The sequence below is a fragment of the Schistocerca gregaria genome, chromosome 9, assembly GCF_023897955.1.
Source record: "Schistocerca gregaria isolate iqSchGreg1 chromosome 9, iqSchGreg1.2, whole genome shotgun sequence".
NCBI lineage: Eukaryota > Metazoa > Arthropoda > Insecta > Orthoptera > Acrididae > Schistocerca > Schistocerca gregaria.
Window position 1 is genome coordinate 97,475,917 of NC_064928.1, and position 23,365 is coordinate 97,499,281.

General features: G+C 42.2%; 1 long non-coding RNA gene across 1 annotated transcript in view; it reads right to left on the minus strand.

Annotated features, from left to right (window-relative positions):
• LOC126291752 (uncharacterized) overlaps window positions 1-16,306 on the minus strand; it is a 57,723-nt gene extending 41,417 nt beyond the window's left edge. Inside the window, exon 1 of the long non-coding RNA XR_007551860.1 lies at window positions 16,154-16,306. This is a non-coding gene — a long non-coding RNA (uncharacterized LOC126291752). The remainder of the gene's footprint in view (window positions 1-16,153) is intronic.
• Window positions 16,307-23,365: the final 7,059 nt, after the last annotated feature.

Here is a 23,365-nt window from a genome sequence, read left to right on the forward strand (position 1 = left end):
AAACAAGCGCAGAGATGCAGCGTCGCACGTTCTGTGTACAAATTAATCATGCTTTTGAGCACGTCGCTGGCTGTCAGAAGGATGCAACAGGATTTACTTACGAGCTGGTGCGCGCAGAGGTTCTCTCACGTTCTCTGGCGCCTTGGTACACTTCCCTGGACAAGAGAAAAACAGAAGATGTTCGCAAAATAAAACCTCGTGGACAGTTGATGACGTCATACCATTCGTAAATTCCTTGATTCGATCCCTCGTTACCCCGAGAAACGTTCGATTAACATCGAAACAGGTGCACGTCAGCACATTAGCTCCAGGACCACTTCCCTGGACAAAAGAAAAATTGAAAATGCTCGCAAAACAAAACCTCACGGGCAGTTGATGACCTCATACGGTTCGTAATTTCCATGATTCGATCTCTCGTTACCCCGAGAAACGTTCGATTAACATCGAAACAGGTGCACGTCAGCACATTAGCTCCAGGACCACTTCCATGGACAAGAGAAAAACAGAAAGTGCTCGCAAAATAAAACCTCGTGGGCAGTTGATGACGTCATAAGATTCGTAAATTCCTTGATTCGATCCCTCGTTACCCCGAGAAACGTTCGATCAACATCGAAACAGGTGCATGTCAGCACATTAGCTCCAGGACCACTTCCATGGACAAGAGAAAAACAGAAAACGTTCGCAAAATAAAACCTCGTGGGCAGTTGATGACGTCATACCATTCGTAAATTCCTTGATTCGATCTCTCGTTACCCCGAGAAACGTTCGATCAACATCGAAACAGGTGCACGTCAGCACATTAGCTCCAGGACCACTTCCCTGGACAAAAGAAAAACTAAAATGCTCGCAAAACAAAACCTCATGGGCAGTTGATGACGTCATACAGTTCGTAATTTCCATGATTCGATCTCTCGTTACCCCGAGAAACGTTCGATCAACATCGAAACAGGTGCATGTCAGCACATTAGCTCCAGGACCACTTCCATGCACAAGAGAAAAACAGAAAATGTTCGCAAAATAAAACCTCGTGGGCAGTTGATGACGTCATACCATTCGTAAATTCCTTGATTCGATCCCTCGTTACCCCGAGAAACGTTCGATTAACATCGAAACAGGTGCACGTCAGCACATTAGCTCCAGGACCACTTCCCTGGACAAAAGAAAAACTGAAAATGCTCGCAAAACAAAACCTCATGGGCAGTTGATGACGTCATACCATTCGTAAATTCCTTGATTCGATCCCTCGTTACCCCGAGAAACGTTCGATCAACATCGAAACAGGTGCACGTCAGCACATTAGCTCCAGGACCACTTCCCTGGACAAAAGAAAAACTGAAAATGCTCGCAAAACAAAACCTCATGGGCAGTTGATGACGTCATACGGTTCGTAATTTCCATGATTCGATCACTCGTTACCCCGAGAAACGTTCGATTAACATCGAAACATGTGCACGTCAGCCCATTAGCTCCAGGACAACTTCCATGGACAAGAGAAAAACAGAAAATGCTCGTAAAATAAAACCTCGTGGGCAGTTGATGATGTCATACGATTCGTAAATGCCTTGATTCGATCCCTCGTTACCCCAAGAAACGTTCGATTAACACTGAAAGAGGTGCACGCCAGCACTTTAGCTCCAGGACAACTTTCCTGGATAAGAGAAAATGCTCGGAAAACAATACCTCGTGGGCAGTTGATGACGTCATACGATTCGTAAATTCCTTGATTCGATCCCTCGTTACCCCGAGAAACGTTCGACTAACATCGAAACGGGAGCACGTCAGCGCATTGGCTCCAGGACCTGATTAGTTCAAATGGCTCTGAGTATTATGGGACTCAACTTCTGAGGTCATGAGTCCCCTAGAATTTAGAGTTACTGAAACGTAACTAACTTAAAGACATCACACACATCCACGCCCGAGGCAGGATTCGAACCTGCGTCCGTAGTGGTCGCTCGGTTCCAGACTGTAGCGCCTAGAACCGCGCGGCCACCTCGGCCAGCCCAGGACCATGATTATGTACCAGACTGTGGCACTTTAAAGGTGTGTAGAGACACATACCCTGCGTAGTTAATTTCTTCAACTTCATTCCTGCTAGCCCATGTGTATAGGAATTGTGCACAACCTTTAATAAAAATAATCGAGACTCCTTTAAGGATATCTGACAAACGACATTTTTTTTTTTTGAATAGTACAGCATAAATAGTGAACAAGGGAGGATCGGAAAGCAACACAACATAACTTTTTTCTTCCCTGGTGTTGCAGCTGGAATGTTGAAATTACACGACGATACAGTTTGAAGTTTACGCTACACAGAGTATTTTGTTTGCACTACATTCTGAAAGGAAACGTCTTTGTTGATAAGTTGTGAGCTTACCACTACCCGCTCGAAATCAGGTATACCTCTGTTGAGTGGAAATATGCTGATACCTCAGTACTAAAAAAATTCACTAATTCCTCAGAACAAAGAAAATTCAATCTGCTAGAAATGTGCTTGTGGCAGAGTTCTGGGATATGTATGGTGTATTTGTTATTCGTGGATCTCGCTGAACACGGGACCACTGTGAATGCTGCAGCTTACATTAGAGCTTTGGTTCGTGACAAACCCACAACATTAACGCTGCCGGTGCCAAAACTTTATCACAATGCTCGCCTCCCTGCTGTTGTTCTCGTTCGTGAGAAAATCACCGAATTTGCCTGCGAGGGACTCCAGCATCCACCATACCGTGCGGACCTTGCACTTACATCTGTTCGCTCCCATGAAGAAATTCCTGGCTGACCAACGCTTTGTGACAGATGAGGAAGTGAAATCAGGAGACTGCAGATGACTGTCCTCCAAACAGACGGACCTCTACGAACAAAGCATATTGAAACTGGTACCACAAAGAGAGACACTTGTTGACAACGTTGGCGACTATACAGGGTGTTACAAAAAGATACGGCCAAACATTCAGGAAACATTCCTCACACACAAAGGAAGAAAATATTTTATGTGGACATGTGTCCGGAATCGCTTACTTTCCATGTTAGAGCTCATTTTATTACTACTCTTCAAATCACATTAATCATAGAATGGAAACACACAGCAACAGAACGTACAAGCGTAACTTCAGATACTTTGTTACAGGAAATGTTCAAAATGTCCTCCGTTAGCGAGGATACATGCATCCGCATCCCTGATGCGCTGATGCAGCCCTGGAGAATGGCGTATTGTATCACAGCCGTCCACAATACGAGCACAAAGCGTCTCTACATTTGGTACCGGAGTTGCGTAGACAAGAGCTTTCAAATGCCCCCATAAATGAAAGTCAAGAGGGTTGAGGTCAGGAGAGCGTGGAGGCCATGGAATTGTTCCGCCACTACCAATCCACCGGTCACCGAACCTGTTGTTGAGAAGCGTACGAACACTTCGACTGAAATGTGCAGGAGCTCCATCGTGCATGAACCACACGTTGTGTCGTAGTTGTAAAGGCACATGTTCTAGCAGCACAGGTAGAGTATCCCGTATGAAATCATGATTACGTGCGCCATTCAGCGTAGGTGGAAGAACATGGGGCCCAATCAAGACATCACCAACAATGCCTGCTCAAACATTCACAGAATATCTGTGTTGATAACGTGATTGCACAATTGCGTGCGGATTCTCGTCAGCCCACACATGTTGATTGTGAAAATTTACAATTTGATCACGTTGGAATGAGGCCTAATCCGTAAAGAGAACATTTGCACTGAAATGAGGATTGACACATTGTCGGATGAACCATTCGCAGAAGTCTACCCGTGGAGGCCAATCAGCTGCTGACAGTGCCTGCACACGCTGTACACGGTACGGAAACAACTGGTTCTCCCGTAGCACTCTCCATACAGTGACGTGGTCGACGTTACCTTCTTCAGCAGCAACTTCTCTGGCGCTGACATTAGGGTTATTGTCAACTGCACGAAGAATTGCCTCGTCCATTGTAGGTGTCCTCGTAGTTATAGGTCTTCCCCAGTCGCGAGTCATAGGCTGGAATGTTCAGTGCTTCCTAAGACGCCGATCGATTGCTTCGAACGTCTTCCTGTCGGGACACCTTCGTTCTGGAAATCTGTCTCGATACAAACGTACCGCGCCACGGCTATTGTCCCGTGCTAATCCGTACATCAAATGGGCATCTGCCAACTCCGCATTTGTAAACATTCAATAGGGACGAAAGAAGCCCCTTAAAAAATCAATGTAGGGCTGTGCTGTGATAGTGGCACGCAAAAAAAGAAGGGGTGCAAGCCCCCTCCATGAAATCACGACCACACCACAACATCACAGCCTCCGAATTTTACTATTGGCACTACACCCGCTGGAAGATGATGATCACCGTGATCATCACCCTGCCATCGGTTTCTCACATTGTGTGCCATGATTCGTCACTCCACACAACGTTTTCCCACTCGTCAATCGTCCAACATTTACGCTCGTTACACCAAACGTGGCGTCGTTTGGCATTTAACGGTGTGATGTGTGGCTTATGACCAGCTGCCCGACCATAAAATACAAGTTCTCTCACCTCCCGCCCAACTGTCATAGTACTTTGAGTGGATCCTGATGCAGTTTGGAATTCCTGTATGATGGTCTCGATAGATGTCTGCCTGTTACACATTACGACCCTCTTCGACTGTCGGCAGTCTCATATCAGTCAACAGACGAGGTCGGCCTGTACGCTTTTGTGCTGTACGTGTCCCTTCACGTTTCCATTACACTGTCACATCGCAAACAGTGGACCTAGGAATGTTTAGGAGTGTCTAAATCTCGCGTACAGACGTATGACAAAGTGACCCCCAATCACCAGACCATGTTCAAAATCCGTGAGTTCCGCCGAGCTTCCCATTCTGCTCTCTCACGATGTCTGGTGACTACTGAGGCCGTTGATATGGAGTACCTGCCAGTAGGTGGTAGCACCTAATATGAAAAACGTGTGTTTTGGGGTGTGTGCAGATACTTTTGGCCACATAGTGTAGCTGCCAACTGTGAGAAGAGGCTCTCAGTAATCACATATCAAATATGGAGAGGGTTCATCAACGAATTTCAGAACCAAAACTTCATAGGCTCTCCACGAGGCCTCTGATCCTCTATATCCTTTCGTCAATGTAGGTGTGTACACGGCCTGCAATATGTATATCAATGTGATGCACATGGCCTGCCAGAAAGTCATCTTGTTTGATATGCAGGGCAGGCAATGACAGAAACAGCTGTGGCAGACAACGCATTTATATGCAGACAATGGCATGATGGGGCCACGAAAGAGGTTCAAAAATTGATATCAAGACTTCATTTCAGGTCAGAGCTATATAATATTTAGGATAAAAGAATATCAATGATAAGATATCCTGTAAACACTGCTGTCATCTGTGAAGCTGAAGAAGGACTGCAGGTCCTGTTAACAGGAACAGGAACAGTCCAGTGCGACCGATTCTAATGTTCCAGTGTTTGGAGTCCTTATCATGCAGTCCAGTTCGATTTGACACAGAGTACGCGAAGGAACTTTCCCCCCTTCTTGCAGCGGTGTACCGCTGGTCTCTAGAAGAGCGAAGCGTTCCAAAGGATTGGAAAAGGGCACAGGTCATCACCGTTTTCAAGAAGGGACGTCGAACAGATGTGCAGAACTATAGACCTATATCTCTAAGTCGATCAGTTGTAGAATTTTGGAACACATATTATGTTCGAGTATAATGACTTTTCTGGAGACTAGAAATCTACTCTGTAGGAATCAGCATGGGTTTCGAAAAAGACGGCCGTGTGAAACCCAGCTCGCGCTATTCGTCCACGAGACTCAGAGGGCCATAGACACGGGTTCACAGGTAGATGCCGTGTTTCTTGACTTCCGCAAAGCGTTTGACACAGTTCCCCACAGTCGTTTAATGAACAGAGCATATGGACTATCAGACCAATTGTGTGATTGGATTGAGGAGTTCCTAGATAACAGAACGCAGCATGTCATTCTCAATGGAGAGAAGTCTTCCGAAGTAAGAGTGATTTCAGGTGTGCAGCAGGGGACTGTCGTAGGACCGTTGCTATTCACAATATACATTAATGACCTGTTGGATGATATCGGAAGTTCACTGAGGCTTTTTGCGGATGATGCTTTAGTATACCGAGAGGTTGTTACAATGGAAAATTGTACTGAAATGCAGGAATATCTGCAGCGAATTGACGCATGGTGCAGGGAATGGCAATTGAATCTCAATGTAGACAAGGGTAATCTGCTGCGAATACATAGAAAGATAGATCGCTTATCATTTAGCTACAAATTAACAGGTCAGCAACTGGAAACAGTTAATTCCATAAATTATCTGGGAGTACGCATTAGGATTGATTTAAAATGGAATGATCATATAAAGTTGATCGTCGGTAAAGCAGATGCCAGACTGAGATTCATTGGAAGAATCCTAAGGAAATGCAATCCGAAAACAAAGGCAGTAGGTTACAGTACGCTTGTTCGCCCACTGCTTGAATACTGCTGAACAGTGTGCGATCCGTACCAGATAGGATTGATAGAAAAGATAGAGAAGATTCAACGGAGAGCAGCACGCTTCGTTACAGGATCATTTAGTAATCTCGAAAGCGTTACGGAGATGATAGATAAACTCCAGTCTCCAGGAGAGACGCTCAGTAGCTCGCTACGGGCTTTTGTTAAAGTTTCGAGAACATACCTTCACCGAAGGGTCAAACAGTATATTGCTCCCTCCTACGTATATCTCGCGAAGAGACCATGAGGATAAAATCAGAGATATTAGAGCCCACACAGAAGCATACCGACAATCCTCCTTTCCACGAACAATACGAGACTGGAATAGAAGGGAGAACCGATAGAGGTACTCAAGGTACCCTCCGCCACACACCGTCAGGTGGCTTGCGGAGTATGGATGTGGATGTAGATGTAGATGTAGATGCAGTCATGGCAATACAGATGTGACAAATTCAGAGACGAACTGCTGGTATCGTAAATGTATGTTTTCAAGAGGCACAAAAATGCATTTTGCTGGCAATACATCCCTATGAAGTTGTCCAGCAACATTGTGGCCATACGAATTGTAGCCACAAGTACTGTAACATTACCGGCGACTAGTGCCCGGCAATTTTTGCAGCAATTCATTTCCGGACCAGCAATGTTTACAAAGGAGCCACGCTACTGCCACAGAATGAAGGAACGCCAACATAGATTGATAGCGGCTCTACTGCTTTTACGATAGGCGGTCAATAACTGATGCAACAAATTTTTGTTTCTCGGCCTTGGTCGAAAAAATGTGGAACTTGTTGTGCGATACCGTGAAAAACTCCCGCGTCTGTTTCTGAAGGTTCATGAAGATCCGATGGTTAGTGCCACTATGTACAGGGTGGCCCATTGATCGTGACCGGGCCAAATCTCACGAAATAAGCGTCGAACGAAAAAACTACAAAGAACGAAACTTATCCAGCTTGAACCGCGAAACCAGATGGCGCTATTGTTGGCCCGCTAGATGGCGCTGCCATAGATCAAACAGATATCAACAGCGTTTTTTTCAATAGAACCCCAAATTTTTACTACATCTTCGTGTAGTACGTAAAAAAACGTGAATGTTTTGGTTGGACCACTTTTTCCGCTTTGTAATAGATGGCGCTGTAATAGTCACAAACATATGGCTCACAATTTTAGACGAACAGATGGTAACAGGCAAGTTTTTTTAAATTAAAATACAGAACGTAGATACGTTTGAACATTTTATTACGGTTGTTCCAATGTGATACATGTACCTTTGTGAAATTACCATTTCTAAGAACGCATGTCCGCAGCTCGTGGTCGTGTGGTAGCGTTCTCGCTTCCCATGCCTGGGTTCCCGGGTTCGATTCCCGGCGGGGTCAATGATTTTCTCTGCCTCGTGATGACTGAGTGTTATGTGATGTCCTTAATTTAGTTAGATTTAAGTAGTTAAGTTCTAGGGGACTGATGACCATAGATGTTAAGTCCCATAGTGCTCAGAGCCAATTGAACAATTTGAAAACGCATGCTGTTACAGCGTCATTACCTGTAAATACCACATTAATGCAATAAATGCTGAAAATGATGTCCGTCAACGTCAGTGCATGTGGCAATACGTGTAACAACATTCCTCTCAACAGCGAGTAGTTCGCCTCCCGTACCATTCGCACATGCATTGACAATGCGCTGACGCATGTTTCAGGCGTTGTCGGTGGATCACAATAGCAAATACCCTTCAACTTTCCCCACAGAAAGAAATCCGGGGAAGTCAAATCCGGTGCACGTGCGAGCCATGGTATGCTTCTTCGACGACCAATCCACCTGTCATGAAATATGCTATTATTCAATACCGCTTCAACCCCACGCGAGTTATGTGCCGGACATCCATCATGTTGGAAGTACATCGCCATTCTGTCATGCAGTGAAACATCTTGTAGTAACATCGGTAGAACATTACGTAGGAAATCAGCATACATTGCACCATTTAGATTGCCATCGATAAAATGGGGGGCAATTATCCTTCTTCCCATAACGCCGCACCATACATTAACCCGCCAAGGTCGGTGATGTTCCACTTGTGGATTTTCCGTTGCCCAATAGTGCATACATATTATGTCGGTTTACGTTACCGCTGTTGGTGAATGACGCTTCGTCGCTAAATAGAACGCGGGCAAAAAAAATCTGTCATCGTCCCGTAATTTCTCTTGTGCCCAGTAGCAGAACTGTACACGACGCTCAAAGTCGTCGACATGCAATTCCTGGTGCATAGAAATATGGTACAGGTGCAATCGATGTTGTTTCAAATGGCTCTCAGCACTATAGGACTTAACATATGAGGTCATCAGTCCCCTAGAACTACTTAAACCTAACTAACCTAAGGACATCACAAACATCCATGCCCGAGGCAGGATTCGAACTTGCGACCGTAGCGGTTGCGCGGTTCCAGACTGAAGCGCCTAGAACCGCTCGGCCACTCCGGCCGGCTGCAATCGATGTTGATGTACCGTTCTAAACACCGACGTCTTTGAGATTCCCAATTCTCGCGCAGTTTGTCTGCAACTGATGAGCGGATTAGCCGCGACAGCAGCTAAAACACCTACTTCGGCATCATCATTTGTTGCAGGTCGTGGTTGACGTTTCACATGTGGCTGAACACTTCCTGTTTCCTTAAATAACATAACTATACGGCGAACGGTCCGGACACTTGATTGATGTAGTCCAGAATACCGAGCAGCATACATAGCACACGCCCGTTGGGCATTTTGATCACAATAGCCATACATCAACACGACATCGACCTTTTCCGCAATTGGTAAACGGTCCATTTTAACACGGGTAATGTATCACGAAGCAAATACCGTCCGCACTGGTGGAATGTTACGTGATACCACGTACTGACACGTTTGTGACTATTACAGCGAAATCTATCACGAACCGAAAAAAGTGCTCCAACTAAAACATTCATATTTCTTTACGTACTACACGAATATGTAATAAAAAAATAGGGTTCCTACTTAAAAAAACGCAGTTGATATCCGTTTGACGTATGGCAGCGCCATCTAGCGGGCCAACCATAGCGCCATCTAGTTTCCCCGTTCAAGCTAAACGAGTTTCGTTCTTTGCAGTTTTTTCGCTTGATGCTTATTTCGTGAGATATTTGGCCCGGTCACTATCAATGGAGCACCCTGTATAGCCTTCATAGTAACATCTGTAACAGAAGTTCGTTCCAAGCAGAGAGTTATCATTGACTTCCTTTTGGCTTTCTTGCTTTTGGCGGGAAACCAGAGCATCGCCGATGTACTTAGGCGCTTGCAGAACGTCTACAGGGATCTGGCAATGAACAAACGTACGGTAAGTCGTTGGGTGAGGCATCTGTCATCACTGCAAGGTCACACAATTCTGTCCTATTTCCTGCGTGGGACGTGCGGACACACTCATTCCAGGTGACAGACGGATTACAACCAAACACCTCGCTGCACAACTGGACGTCTCTGTTGGTAGCGCGGACACACCTGTCCACCAGTTGGGGTAGTGAAAGGTATGTGCCCGTTGGGATCCACCCTACAGCCCTCAACGCGCACCTTCCGACCCCCATCTCTTTGGCCTGGTAGAGGATGCACTTTGTGGAAAGCAGTATGTGGATGATTGGGAGGATCTTGATGCAGCAAGACATTGGCTCCGGCGTCAACCAGTTGAGTTGTACTATGCTGGCATACAGGCCATGACAGTATGGTAGAGTAAAGCTGTCGCATTGAACTGAAATTACGTTGAAAATAGGTTTTTATTTCCAAAAATGTGGTGAATAACATGGAGTATTGGAATCCTGAATGAAATCAACCTGCTTTCATAAAAAAAAATTGTGTTGCGTTACTTATTGAACACTCCTCGTACACAACAAAAGGAATCAAGTCAGAAAGAACAAGAGATATAGGGCTTTCTGAATACATTGTTTTTTGGGTTAGCGGAATGCCAAAAAATCTAACTCGTGTACTGATGCTGAATACAAATCATTCCCAGAATTGTACCAGAACGTGAAAACACAAATTGCAATTGATAAGAGAACTGCTAAAACCAGTACACAAGTGAGAGACTGCAGATCACTTACAACCCGATTGCTGACCAGCCTTCGGTTTTTAGCTGCTGGTGGTTTGTGCATAAGTTTAATGTCATCAATAAGCCTCTCGGTACCAATAAGTGCGCAAAGCTTTGGTAGAGGGACAACGATTTCATTAAGGCTAAGTCTGAAATAAAATTTTTGTTTATATTTTCTTTATGCTCACAAGCGCATGGAAAGACATGATACAGTTCACAACAAAATCAAGAGTGTGTAGTTTTCTGACTGGGAGCTTTATATACATTACCATGAACTTTCCACCGCTCTGGTCATGAGTCACGTTTATGAAAGTCATAGACCTCTCGTTTGACCACTTCTCTATCGCTGTACACAAAACACGCACTACAAACAAACAATAACAAGTCACGTACGTACGACTCTAACTTGTGAACAAAAGTCAAACAATATTGTAACAGCTCGGACATGTGACTGCTGCGCTATCGAGTGTTGCTAAACCAGCTTTTTCACAGCTAACTCTGGCTTCTTTTTAATATCATTTTGCTAGCAAATGAGTGACTTAGCTACCGCCAGGAAGAATGACTTTTTTCACCATCATCTGGATTTCTTTCTAGTTTTTTTTTCCGTGGCTATAGGAGAGAATCCATATTTATTAAAGAGAAATGCAGGAATGCAGAAATACAAGGCGCTGAGGAATGAAATAAACAGAAAGTGCAGGGAAGCTGTGGCGAAATGCTTGCATGAAAAATGTAAAGAAATCGAAAAGACGTGATTGTTGGAAGGACTGACTCAGCATATAGGAAAAACAAAATAACCTTCCGCGAAATTAAAAGAAAGTGTTGTAACATTAGGAGTGCAACGGGAATTCCACTGTTAAATGCAGAGGAGAGAGTGGGTAGGCGGAAAGAGTACACTGAAGATCTCCATGAGGGGAAAGATTTGTCTGATATGATAGAAGAAGAAAAACGAGTCGATTTAGGAGAGATAGGGAATCCAGTATTACAAACAAATTTAAGAGAGCTTTGGAGGACTTAAGATCAAGTGTTAGGTAACATTCCATCAGAATTTCTAAAATCATTGGGGGAAGCGACAACAAAACAACTATTCACGTTGGTGTGGAGAATGTATGAGTCTAGTGACATACTACCTGACTTTCAGAAAAATATCATCCACATAATTCCGAAGACTGCAACAGCTAACAAGTGCGAGAATTATCGTGCAATGAGCTTAACAGCTCACACATCCAAGTTATTGACAACAATAATATACAGAAAAATGGAAAAGAAAATTGAGGATGTGTTAGATGACGTTCAGTTTGGCTTTAGAAAAGGTAAACGCACCAGAGATGCAATTCTGGCGTTGGGGTTGATAATGGAAGCAAGACTAAAGAAAGAAATCCTATGAACGTGTCTTGACTTTTCTTTAGTCTTGCTTCTATTATCAACCGCAACGTCAGAATTGCCTCTCTGGTTCGATAATGTAAAATGGTGCAACATTTTCTAAATTCTGAGAAAAATAGGAGTAAGCTGTAGGAAGAGATGAGTAATATGCAATATGTAGAAGAACCAAGAGGGAAGAATAAGAGTGGACGACCAAGAAAAAAGTGCTCGCATGAAAAAGGATGTAAGACTGGGATGTAGTCTTTCGCCACTACTGTTCAATCTGTACATCGAATAAGCGATGATGGAAATAAAAGTTCAGGAGTGGAATTCGCTGATGATATTGCTATCCTGAGTGGAAGTGAAGAAGAATTACGTGATCTGCTGAATGGAATGAACAGTCTAATGAGTACAGAATATGGTCTGAGAGTAAACGAAATAAAGACGAAAGTAATGAGAAGTAGCGGAAATGGTAACAGCGAGAAAATTAACATCAGGATTGATGGAGCAAGGAGAACATCAAAAGCAGACTAGCACTGGCAAAAGGGGCATTCGTAGCCAGGGGAAAGCTTCTAGTATCGAACCTAGTCAACTTCCTGGAAGATTATAACTGTGTACCGGACCGAGACTCGAACAGCTCCAATACCGCCAGTACCTCGTTTCCTGCCTTCCAAACTTCACAGAAGCTCGCCTGCAGACGTTGTAGAACGCTCCTGGAAGAACTCTGGAAAGGTCCCGAGTTCGAGTCTCGATCTGCAAGTAAGTTTCATATCATCGCACACTAACCGGCAGAGTGAAAATTTCATTCTGTAAACATCCCCCTGGCTATGGCTAAGCCATGTCACCGCAATATCCTTTCTTCCAGGGGTGTTCTAGAAGGTCTGCAGGCGAGCTTCTGTGAAGTTTGGAAGGCAGGAAACGAGGTACTGGCGGAATTGAAGCTGTGAGGATGGTTTGTGAGTGGACCTCTGGTAGCTCAAATGGTAGAGCACTTTTCCCCGAAAGGCAAAGGTCCCGATTTCGAGTCTCGGTTTGGCATGCAGTTTTAATCTGCCAGGAAGTTGCCTATATTTGATAAATCGAACATTGGTGTTTAGGAAGAAATTTCTGCGAATGTACATTTGGAGCACATCATTTTATGGTAGTCAAACGTGGACTGTGGGAAAATCGAAACAGTAGACTATCGAAGCATTTGAGATGTGGTGCCACAGACGAATGTTGAAAATCAGGTGGACTGATAAGGTAAGGAATAAGGAGGTTCTGTGCAGAATCGGAGAAGAAAGGAATATGAGGGAAAACACTGATAAGGAGAAGGAACAGGATGATAAGACATCTGTTAAGACACGAGGGGAATGACTTCCATAGTACTAGAGGGAGCTGTAGAGGGTACAAACAGTAGAGGAAGACAGAGATTGAAATATTATTTTAAATTTTTTTAAGTAGATTTTATTTGTTGTACCTTTTGTATCAAGGTTTATCAAAATTTTAGTATTTATTTTACTTGTCTTGATTTGGGTTGATTTATAAATAATTTATAGTTAATGTATCATAATTATTATTAAATTATTTATAGAAATGAGATGTTAATGTTTCCCAAGATATCTAGTTTCTTAAGAAAAAATTTAATTTTTTGAAGTTAGTTGTTTTTATTTAATTTTTTAAGTATAAATATTAACTTATTTATTCTTTAAGGGATTAGCTTTGAAGTTAATAACCTATAAGATTGGAATACATCCAGCAAATAATTGAGGAAATAGGTTGCAAGTGCTACTCTGAGATGAAGAGGTTCAATAGACAGCAAGTCAAGAGTTCTAAACCACGAGATTTCATTTAAGAATGAAGAGGTACATTAGATCAAATTAAGCAACTTATACAGCCTTTTAAATAGTGAAGTTACACAGCAGACACTGACAAGTGCAGATATTTAACATAGGTACAATGGCAAATAGTAAGTGATGTTGCTGTAACGAAAGCAAAAGAAATAAAAATCTTAAATGCAGCAGGGAAACATTGAAAAGAAAGGCTAAAATTTCATGTAAATAATGACGAAACCCTCAGAGAATATGATTCATTAAACAACAAAATTTGTAAATTTCTTCAGTAGGATATGAGAACGTACAGCAAACAAATGTTAAGAGAAATAATTGAAAATAACAAGAGTGTTTGAAAACAAAACACTAACTTTCTACTACAAATGGCAAATGATTATTCTTCTAGGTCTATATATTTGCATATCTGCAGTTGAGGGAGTGACTGACAGCTAAAATGAAATTCCGCAAGTAATGCGAAATGAGGTGTATAAAACAGATAGGTAACATTCCTGAAGAATGATTAAAGCTGCAGGAAGACTGATACGTATAAGAGCAGTTCAAATAAGTTTTTACAGAATAGCTGTGACAGAAACACTTCCCTAAAACTGGAATTATGCTGTAATTATTCTCCTTCACAGAAAGGAGGCGATCAAAATAAAATAAAAAAATTAACAGACCTAGCACTCTCCAATCCACGAAGTACAAGGGAAAATTTGAGACCTCTAAGAAATACAGAAATTTGTAAATTTAAAAGCAACTCTGAAACGTACCGGAATATAGAAAATGTAACAAGGGCAATCATAAATGGATTAATCATTTACGAGCATTTAAACAGAATAGTTTACAATAAGATAATAAAAGGCATCTTTAAGTACCTCTGAAAAAATAGACAACCTAGATCATATAAATAGAAAACATACATCACTATGTATACTACAATACAAGAGAAGAAACAAAAGAATCATTTCAAAACGTAATGTGTTAAAAGCAGAAATTTTCTTGGATGGAAGTTGTAAGAGGAAGTAACTGGAGTAGAAGACACAGCGAAATGATAACAGAATTTTCAATGAAAAGAAAGTAAAAAATCATCAAGATGTAAAATTGGTTCGTAATTCTCGGATAATTGTAACAAAAAAACCTAACACTTAAAAGGCATCAAAATCAGTATGCTGAAAATACACTTTTTATTAATAAAACGAACACAAAAACCAGCTGATAGTTTGGTAACACAGTGCATAGCTGAGTACTAACAAAATAAAGGTAATTCGGAAAAAAAGGAACTAAAAAATTTAAACAAAACACGGATGATATGGATGTGCCGAATTTTCACATTAGCCGATATTTAAATGCGTCCAATTTCTGCACAATGTAAACAAAACACTGCTGGAAAATCGGTACCCAGGCGAAAAACCCTGCGAAATCTAAATGGAAAGAACACACTGCGACGTCAACGAAAAAGAACGAGGATAATGCAGTAAACATTACGACAGTCAGATAAGTGAATTGTTTTCGGAACTCCAGTAGGACCAATTTGTAAAAGATGCTCCATTTTTTTTTTTTTTTTAAGATTAAGGGCGGTATTCTCACCCAGTAACAGGAAACTTACATGCTGTGAATAAAATACAGTTTAGTGCTTACATATAACATGCTAAAACACACTTATTCATGCTATGAAAAAAAAGTTTCCAGAAAGCATGGATACAGAATATTTTTTTTACGTTTATTTGCAGAACTGTCCCAGAATATTACATCATATTCAGTAGAAACAAGTAAGTAAATTTCCCACACTTTCGTCTATAAAATAACGGCCATGGACAGGGAAAAGCAATCGAAGTTACAACCGGCGGTTGTAATTATTTTACTGCTGGCTTGGATAGCAACGAAACTAAACAAAGAGTAAACCGCAGCATCAGCACAACGCATTTCACTTGATTTTCCTAAAACTTGAGAATGAAATCTTGAATTCTGAAGGAACTTTGCAATGGTTATTTACAAATCCGGTATTATCTGTACAGGGGGATACATTTATAATTACACGATTACACCTGTTTACATCACGGTTGTAGCCTAAATAATACAGACGCTGAAAGGTCGTAAACCTCGCTTCTAAAAATGGCATATGCACGAAAAAAACGCACTTGATAATTACAATTAACCCCCGAAATGCGTCATGCAGAAAACCAATAAAGGAAAATCGTTGCTGGCAATAGCAAATGTTATTTTATAGCAAACAAAACTAATAATTCACGACGATGGGTGGAAGTGCTCCTCTGAGATGATGGGTATAGCAAACAAAAGCAAGATGTAGCGGCCACATGAAACCAGCCGGAAAACTGGACGACTAAAAACAAAACAAAACAAAAATGTATCTTTCGATATAGTATATCTACGTGAGAGAAGCGTTACCTCCACGACCGTTCTGCTGCGGCAACGCCCTATCGATGGACTGAAAACGGTGCAAGATCTCTTCTTGCGTGCCCGTTGCAACACGTCTTACGTTTTCCCTTAGCACACAGAGAGAGATCCAACGCTGCAGCTGCGAGACAGTTGAAAGTGCTGGGCGTAGCAACGGGGATTCCCCTGTCGGTTCTGCGCACTTCTAAGTGGTCAAGGCGCAACTATATAATTCCCGAACTGACTGTATCGCATACAAGCACTAATAACCTATGTCTGTTTCTGCTAGAATTCATTAGTTGTTTTCTTTGTAAGTACATACCAATAAATAAAGCTCTTCGCAAGACGCAGTAGTTTGATCCGGACCCGTGTGCCGCGCTGTCGTCTCCTTTACTTTTCACTTCGACTACTAGAGGACCTTAGCGTATCCATCCTTCTGTGGCATCAGTTTTGCTGATCCACGCGTTCAGTTTTTCCCTGTCCACGCGCCGACGTCAGCTGTAACATTCAAGGCTGCATTATTACGACACTGTCTTATTTTTCTTTCTAAATTTAGATCTTAAGAGCTACCGAGAACGCACTTCGTGAGATTCGCAACAGTTATCTACATCTACATGCATACCCAAATCACTGTGAAGCCCATGGCGGAGGATAGGAGGATATTTAGAATTGGGCCATATGTAATGCTCTCTTCCTGTTACAATTGCGTAGGCGCCGCAATACGAATGACTGCTAAAATGACTTGAAACTGATTCCCGAAACTTCGTAAGTAGGCTTTCGTAGGATATATGCTTCTGTTTCCAAGCATCTGCCAATTCTGGTTTTTCAACATTTCCGTGATGCCTTCACTTTAGTCCAGTTGGCCTGTGTCCATTTGTTCTGTTCTTTTTTCAATACAATTTCTGTTAATATTTTTCTCAGTTGCAGATATTCGCCTGCCGGCCGCTGTGGCTGGTTTTTCAGCATTTCAATCATGCCTTCACTTTAGTCCAATAAGTCTGTGTCCATTTGTGCTGTTCTTTTTTTCAATACCATTTCTCTTAATATTTTTCTCAGTTGCTGATATTCGCCGGCCGGCCGTTGTGGCCGAGTGGTTCTAGCGCTTTAGTCCGGAACCGCGCTGCTGCTACAGTCGCAGGTTCGAATCCTGCCTCGGGCATGGATGTGTGTCATGTCCTTAGGTTAGTTAGATTTTTAAGTAGTTGTAAGTTCTGGGGGATTGTTGATCTCAGATGTTAAGTCCCATAGTGCTCAGAGCGATTTTTTTTTAACAGATCAGTTGGGCAGTCTTCCGTAGCAATAGCGGAAACCACCCAAAGAGTAGCAGCGAACTGTCTTTGATATGAAGATATTTTTGAAGATATACGCCTGATAAATATTTTGTGTTAATACATTCAGTATCCCCTGTTATGTGGTATGGGTCTCTGCGGCTCTGTTGACATCACAGCAGCTATTGACGATAAAATCTACACTGTTAATATTTTGATTAATACGTATATCGTTCAAATACTGAGAATAGCATACAAAAAGGGGAGATAAAAGGAAAGGATCATCGTAGATTCTTTATCAAACTGTTGTTGTTCTTGTGGTCTTCAGTCCTGAGACTGGTTTGATGCAGCTCTCCATGCTACTCTATCCTGTGCAAGCTTCTTCATCTACCAGTATCTACTGCAACCTACATCCTTCTGAATCTGATTAGTGTATTCATCTCTTGCTCTCTCTACGATTTTTGCCCTCCACGCAGCCGGCCAGTGTGGCCGAGCGGTTCTAGGCGCTTCAGTCAGGAACCGCGCTGCTGCTACGGTCGCAGGTTCGAATCCAGCCTCGGGCATGGATGTGTGTGATGTCCTTAGGTTAGTTAGGTTTAATTTAAGTACTAAGTTCTAGGGGACTGATGACCTCAGATGTTAAGTCCCATAGTGCTCAGAGCCATTTCAACCATTTTACCCTCCACGCTGCCCTCCAATACTAAATTGGTGATCGCTCGATGTCTAAGAACATGTCCTACCAACCGATCACTTCTTCTAGTAAAATTGTGCCACAAGATCCTCTTCTCCCCAATTCTATTCAATACCTCCTTATTAGTTACCTGATCATCCCATCTAATCTTCAGTATTGTTCTGTAGCACCACATTTCGAAAGCTTCTATTCTCTTCTTGTCCAAACTATTTATCGTCCACGTTTCACTTCCATACATGGCTACACTCCATACAAATACTTTGAGAAACGACTTCCTGACACTTAAATCAACACTCGATGTTAACAAATTTCTCTTCTTAAGAAACGTTTTCATTGTCATTGCCAGTCTACATTTTATATCCTCTCTACTTTGACCATCCTCAGTTATTTTGTTCCCCAAATAGCAGAACTTCTTTACTACTTTAAGTGTCTCATTTCCTAATCTAATTCCCTAAGCATCACCCGACTTAATTCGACTACATTCCATTATCCTCGTTTTGCTTTTGTTGATGTTCATCTTGTACCCTCCTTTCAAGACACTGTCCATTCCATTCAACTGCTCTTCCAAGGCCTTTGCTGTGTCTGCCAGAATTGCAATGTCATCGGCGAACCTCAAAGTTTTTATTTCTTCTCCATGGATTTTAATACCTACTCCGAACTTTTCTTTTGTTTCCTTTATCATTTTCCTGTTTATCAAACTACTATAGAATAAATTCAAAATCATATGAACGAAGGTTAAATCCAAGAAAGTAATTCAGTCAAAGATAACAGTTACCATGGAAGAGAGTTGTAGCCGCATGGAAAAGGAAATTCAATGCCACTACAATGCAACTCGGATATGGAAATGTTCAGTCAGTTGCTCTTGAGTCGATCTAGAGTACTTTTGCGATAGTTGTCTGAAAGCAAACGCTATTAGATTGTTTCAGTTTTGGAAGTTTGATAATTCGTGAGGTAGAGACTGAAGTATTGCTCAGTCATTCGGCTGATGAAATTTGATCTGTACCGTTCTCAATGCGACGGTATAGTAAGACGAGTGTTAGACTTCAACTGTGTGATATTGGTTTATCGGACTTAGCCTTCGTACTGATGAACAGTTACAAACCTTGGGAGCAATAAAACGAAGACACGAAGAAAGACAAGTACGCCGATTTGTCAAAAGTTGTCGTCAGCGTCACGATTACTGGACTGAACAGAAGTTAATATTGAATGATATATCGGTGTGCGTGTGTTGCAGGGACAAACAATCAATTACAGAAAGAACAACAAAATCTGAGTCAACAGATCCAAAAAACAATTACTCCAACGTAAGTTATTTCTGGAGTTACGTCGGACCGTTGTTAGTAACTTGACGTAGCAACGGCATAGTAACGGAATAGTAGACAACAAAATTTCGTTCTCGCTATGTATGATGTGAAAACCAACCGTAATTATCAAATCAAGAATCAAGATTTTATTTCATCACAGAACTAACCGGGCGTACAAATAAAAATAAACGATTGCAGTTTACCAGTTCGCACAAGCTGAGAAGACTGTTGCGGAGAGATAACAGAATATTTCTAAACCACGCGAGGAGTTGTGTTCTTACGAGAGTTGCAGGTGCTGTTCCACGTCATACCGACGGGGACGAACATCGTTACGAGTCGCGTCTCAGCCCGGCGAGTGAAGAAGGAGGGAAGGAACATCACATTAAGCCCACTGCTTCCGATGTGACACTGAACTGGAAACGTGAGGGGACACGTACAGCAGAAAAGCGTACAGGCCGACCTCGTCTGTCGACTGACAGAGACCGCCCACAGTTGATGTATCCAAACAATCACAAAGGAATTCCAAACTGCATCAGGATCCATTTAAAGTACTATGGCAGTTAGGCGGGAGGTGAGAGAACTTGGCTTTGATGGTCGAGCGGCTGCTCATAAGCCACACATCACGCCGGTAAATGTCGAACGACGCTTCTACATCTACATCTACGTGATTTGTCTGCTATTCACAATAAAGTGCCTGACAGAGGGTTCAATGAACCACCTTCATGCTGTCTCTCTACCATCCACTCTCGAACGGCACGTGGGAAAAACGAGCACTTCAATTTTTCTGTGCGAGCCCTGATTTCATTTATTTTATAAAATGGTTCAAATGGCTCTGAGCACTATGGGACTTAACATCTTAGGTCATCAGTCCCCTAGAACTTAGAACTACTTAAACCTAACTAACCTAAGGACATCACACACATCCATGCCCGAGGCAGGATTCGAACTCGCGACCGTAGCAGTCCCGCGGTTCCGGACTGCACCGCCTAGAACAGCACGGCCACCGCGGCCGGCGTCTTATTTTATCGTGAAGATAATTTCTCCCTATGTAGGTGGGTGGCAACAATATTTTCACAATCAGAGGAGAAAACTGGTAACTGAAATTTCATGAGAAGATCTCGTCGCAACCAAAAACGCCTTTGTTTTAATGATTGACACTCCACGTATCATGCCTGTGACACTATCTCCCCGATTTCACGATAATACAAAACGTGCTGCCCTTCTTTGTATTTTTTCTATGTCATCCGTCAGTCCCACCTGATGCGGATCCCACATCGCACGGCAATATTCCAGAATAGGGCGGACTAGCGTGGTGTAAGCAGTCTCTTTGGTAGACCTGTCGCACCTTCTAAGTGTTCTGGCAATGAATCGCAGTCTTTGGTTTGCTCTACCCACAATATTATCTATGTGATCGTTCCAATTTAGGTTATTTGTAATTGTAATCCCTAAGTATTTAGTTGAATTTACTGCCTTCAGATTTGTGTGACTTATCACGTAATCGAAATTTAGCTCATTTCTTTTAGTACTCATGTGAATAACTTCATACTTTTCCTTATTCAGAGTCAATTTGCCACTTTTCGTACCATACAGATATCTTATCTAAATCATTTTGCTAGTAGTTTTGATCATCTGATGACTTTACAAGACGGTAAATGACAGCATCATTTGCAAACAATCCAAGACGGCTACTCAGATTGTCTCCTATGTCGTTAATATAGATCAGGAACAATAGAGGGCCTATAAAACTTCCTTGGTGAACGCCGGATATTACTTCTGTTTTACTCGATGACTTTCCGTCTATTACTACGAACTGTAACCTTTCTGACAGGAAATACTAATCTAGTCGCACAGCTGAGGCGATACTCCATAGGCACGCAGTTTGGTTAGAAGACGCTTGTGTGGAACGGTGTCGAAAGCCTTCTGGAAATTTAAAAATATGGAATCAATTTGACATCCCCTGTCGATAGCACTTATTACAAAATGAGTATAAAGAGCTAGTTGTGTTACACAATAACGATATTTTCTGAAACCGTGTTGACTATGTGTCAATAAATCGTTTCTTTCGTGGTACTTAAAAATGTTCGAATACAGTATATGCTCCAAAACCCTACTGCAAATCGACGTTAGTGATATAAGCCTGTAATCCAGCGGATTACTCCTACTTCCCTTTATGGGTATTGGTGTGACTTGAGCAATTTTTCAGTCTTTAGGTACGGATCTTTCTGGGAGCGAGTGGTTGTATATAACTGGTAATTTTGGAGCTATTTCATCAGCATACTCTGAGAGGAACCTGACTGGTATACAATCTGGACCGGAGACCTTGCCTTTATTAAGTGATTTAGCTGCTTCGTTACTCCGAGGATATCTACTTTTATGTTTCTCATCTTGGCAGATGTTATTGATTGGAATTCATGAACATTTACTTCGTGTTCTTTGATGAAGGAGTTTCGGAAAACTGTGTTTAATAACTCTGCTTTAGTGGCACTGTCATCCGTGACTTCGCCGTTGTTATTGCGCAGTGAAGGTACTGATTGCGCCATGCCACTGATATGCTTTATGTATGACCAGAGTCTCTTTCGGTTTTCTGCCAGATTTCGAGACAGAGTTTCGTTGGGGAAATTATTAAAAGCATCTCGCATTGAAGTACGCGCCATATTTCGAACTTCTGTAAAACTTTGCGAATCTTGGGGATTTTTCGTTCTTTTAAATCGGGAATGCTTTTTTCGTTGCTTCTGCAACAACGATTTGACCAGTTTTGTGTACCATGGGGGATCAGTACCATTACTTATTAATTTATATGGTATATATTTCTCAATTGCTGTCGACATTATCTCTGTGAATACATTCCACAACTTTTCTGCACTTACATGATCATCTCGGAAGGAGTGAACACTGTCTCTTAAAAAGGCGTTAAGAGCATTTTTATCAGCTTCTTTAAAGAGATGTATTCTGTGTTTGTTTTTGATGGTTGTAGGTGTTATGGTATTCAGCCTAGTAGCAACTGCCTACTGGTCGCTAATCCCTGTATTCGTCACAATACTATTTGTCCAGGATTATTTGTTGCTAAAAGGTGAAGTATGCTTTCGCAATCATTTACGCTTCGAGTGGGCTCATGAACTAATTGTTCAAAATAATTTTCTGAGAAAGCATTCAGTACAATTTCGGATGATGTTTTATGCCTGCAGCCGGATTTAAACGTATAATTTTTCCAGCATATCGATGGTAGACTAAAGTCACCACCGACTATAATTGTATGAGCGCGGTACTTATTTGAAATGAGACTTAAGTTTTCTTTGAACTGTTCAGCAACTATATCTTCTGAGTCGGGGGTCGGTAAAACGATCCAATTAATAAGAAATGGTTGAAATGGCTCTGAGCACTATGCGACTTAACTTTTGAGATCATCAGTCGCCTAGAATTAAACCTAACTAACCTAAGGACATCACACACATCCATGCCCCAGGCAGGATTCGAACCTGCGACCGTAGCGGTCGCTCTGTTCTAGACTGTAGCGCCTAGAAGCGCACGGCCACTCCGGCCGGCGATCCAATTAACAGTTTAGTCCGATTGTCAGATATAACCTCTACCTATACTATTTCACGCGAACTATCTACTTGAATTTCGCTACAAGGCAAACTACCTCCGACAGCAATAAATACTCCACCACCAAATTTATTTAATCTATCCTTTCTGATCACCGTTAGATCGTTTGAAGAAATTTCGACTGAACTTATTTCCGGCTTTAGCCAGCTCTCTGTACCTACAACTACACTCCTGGAAATGGAAAAAAGAACACATTGACACCGGTGTGTCAGACCCACCATAATTGCTCCGGACACTGCGAGAGGGCTGTACAAGCAATGATCACACGCACGGCACAGCGGACACACCAGGAAACGCGGTATTGGCCGTTGAATGGCGCTAGCTGCACAGCATTTGTGCATCGCCGCCGTCAGTGTCA